This window comes from Tamandua tetradactyla, chromosome 18, assembly GCF_023851605.1.
Source record: "Tamandua tetradactyla isolate mTamTet1 chromosome 18, mTamTet1.pri, whole genome shotgun sequence".
Taxonomy (NCBI): Eukaryota; Metazoa; Chordata; class Mammalia; order Pilosa; family Myrmecophagidae; genus Tamandua; species Tamandua tetradactyla.
The window spans coordinates 254,774-257,864 of NC_135344.1; the positions used below are offsets into that span (position 1 = coordinate 254,774).

General features: G+C 31.7%; 1 pseudogene; it reads left to right on the forward strand.

Moving 5' to 3' along the window:
- Positions 1–821: 821 nt before the first annotated feature.
- On the forward strand, positions 822–920 carry LOC143662830 (U6 spliceosomal RNA; annotated as a pseudogene).
- The last annotated feature ends 2,171 nt before the right edge of the window (positions 921–3,091 follow it).

Here is a 3,091-nt window from a genome sequence, read left to right on the forward strand (position 1 = left end):
GCATAATTTGTAATCAGTAGCCTACACATTCTGCTCAGCACCTTATTTTGTCGAAATCAATCAATTTTTCTATTCCAGTTGGTATACCAATTAACATAATTTTTTTGAAGTCAGTAGTAGGAGCTCCCAAGTGTAAATATATGTTCCCCTATGAATTAGCATACTTTTTTTCACAAGGTTAACTCTTCTCCAAACTACTCCATATTTGCATGCAATATATTTTTATTAGGATCCACCTTGATTGTATTGATTTAATCATCCTCCTTGAAATAAACAAAGGGAGATAATCCCATGATTTGGACTTAACAGTATACCAAGTTAGAGTGAAGTATGATATGTAGCAATTTAAATGGTTGTCTTGTCTTCTGAATATAATTGTCCCATATTTCTCCCTTAATATCAATGCACATTTTGTAGTTAGTTGTGTTTGTTTTAGCATTCAAAGGATTTTATTTTTGTGGAGCTTTGAATGAAAGAGAGCCAATGATAAAGGGATATAGTATATTAATAATGTCATGTCAGAATAAATACTACAGCAATTTTTATACAATGACTTTTTAAATGATAAAATTATTTAATGGAGCTTCTGAGAGTAAGAAATTTAAATTTTTCTTATATCTTTTGCTTGCACATTTTTCCAAAAATTATCACCACTAAATATTTATGACATAACAGAAGGTGAAATGTAATAATAGCTGGATTTAGCAAAATTTTGGGTCTAAATATAACCTTATATTCTATTTTACAAACAAGCTTGTTTTTTTCTTTTCTTCAAACTTCAAATGAATAACAAAAAAGAACCAAATGTACTGGCATGGTAACTGCTTTGACAGCATATATACTAAAATTGGAATCATATAGAGATTACATGGTCTCTGTGCAAGGAAAACATGCAAATTTATAAAATGTACCATATTTTTATTCCAAAAGTGCCTTGAAAGAATTATATACTAGGGTGAAATGCTATTTATTCCAAGTATGCACGGTTGGTTCAACATAAGAATATCAATTCATGTAATATACCACACTAACAAAATGAAGGAAAGGAAAACTACATAATTCTCTCCATTAGGACAGAAAAGGCATTTGGCAAAATTTGGCATTTTTTTTTATTAAAAAGAGTTTCAAAAGGCAGGAATTGAAGAAACCACCTCAATATGACAGGAGTATATTTGAATAACTCACTGCTAACATTGTATTCAATGTTGAAACCCTGAACACTTTCCTTCTAAGATCTGGAATAAAATAGAGATGACCACTTTCACCACTACATTCCATATTGTGATGTTAGCTCTAGCCAGAGCTAGTGGGGAAGAAAAAGAAATAAAAGACATCTCATTAGAAAAGAATAGGCACAACTTTCTTTATTTGATATTGACATGATCTTATTATAAAGTACCTAACAGTCTTCAATCTTTATTACCTAAGCTAATGAATGAGTTCTACAAATTGGCAGGATACAAGATCAATACTCCCAAATTAGAAGTGTTACTATATACTAATGGTGAGCAATATGAGGAGGAAATCAAGAAATAAATTCCATTTACAGTAGAAATAAAAGGAATTAAATATCTAGGAACATCAAATATCTGGCAATAAATTTAAGCAAGGATGTAAAGGAAAACCACAAAACTTTGATAAAAGATATGAAAGAGAGTTTTAAATAAATGAACTGACATTTCAGGATCATGGATTGGAAGTCTAAATATTGTCAAGATGTTAGCTTTACCCAAATAATTTACAGAGCCAATGCAATCCCAATCTAAATCACAACAGACTACTTTTTAGTAATGGGAAAGCAAATCATCAAATTTATTTTGAATGTGTGCTGATTTGAGAGGATTATATACTCTCAAAAAGTCATGTTTTAATCCTGATTCAATCCTGTGGGAGCAGCCATTTATTTAAACCCTATTCAATAATGTAGGTTGGAATCTTGGTTAGGTTATCTTCATGAAGATATGACTCACCCAATGTGAGTATTAAACTTGATTAGATGGTGATGTGTCTCCATCAATTCCAGGTGGAACTTGATTACTTTACTGGAATCCTTTAAAAGAGGAAGCATTTTGGAAAAAGCTTCAGAATGAAAGGAGAACAACAGAGCAGAATCACAAGAATGATGAAAGCCCACAGAGCCAGAGACCTATGGAGACAAAGAAGGAAACTGCCCTGAGAAGAGCTTCACAAAACAAGAACCCTGGAGAGGAAGCTAGCAGGTGTTTCCATGTTCACCATGTGCCTTTCCAGTTGAGAGAGAAACCCTGGACTTCACTGGCATTTCTTGAGTGAAGGTAACCTACTATTGGTGCCTTAATTTGGACATTTTTATAAACTTGTTTTAATTTGGACATTTCCAAAGCCTTAGAAATGTAAACTATCAACTTTCAAACTCCCCTTTTTAAAAGTCATTCTGTTTTTGGTATATTGCATTCTGGCTGATAGCAAGCTATAACAGAAAGATAAAGGATCTCAAATAGTCAAAACCATATTGAAAAAGGAGAACAAACATGGAGGATCCATATTTCCTGACTAAAACTTATTACAAGGCTACAGTGATGAAAACATGATATTGACACAAGGACAGTGTCAGTGAAAGTGAATTAACAGTTCAGAAATAATCCCTCACATCTGTGGCCAAATTAGTTTTCGACAAAGTTTTCAAATCACTCAAATGGGAAAGAATAGTCATTTCTATAAATGGTGCTGAAAGAACTGGATATCCATATGGAAAACAATGAAGGGAGATTCCTATTTCACACAATAAACAAATATTAGTAAGAAAGGATCAAAGACATAAACATAAGAAAAAGGACTACAAAAATCCTAAGAGAAAATCTAGAGAAATATCTTAAGGTTTTTATGTTAGGCAATGGGTTTTTAGACTTTACACCCAAAATACAAGTAACAACAACAACAAAAATAGATAAATATGACCTTAAAAACTTTCACATCAAAGAACTTAATAATGAAAGTGAAAGAACATTCTCAGGTGGGGAAATATTTGGAAACCACATCCAGAATATTAAAAAAAAATCCTACAAGTCAAGTATAAAAAGATGAAGAATTCAATTTAAAAATATTCAAAATA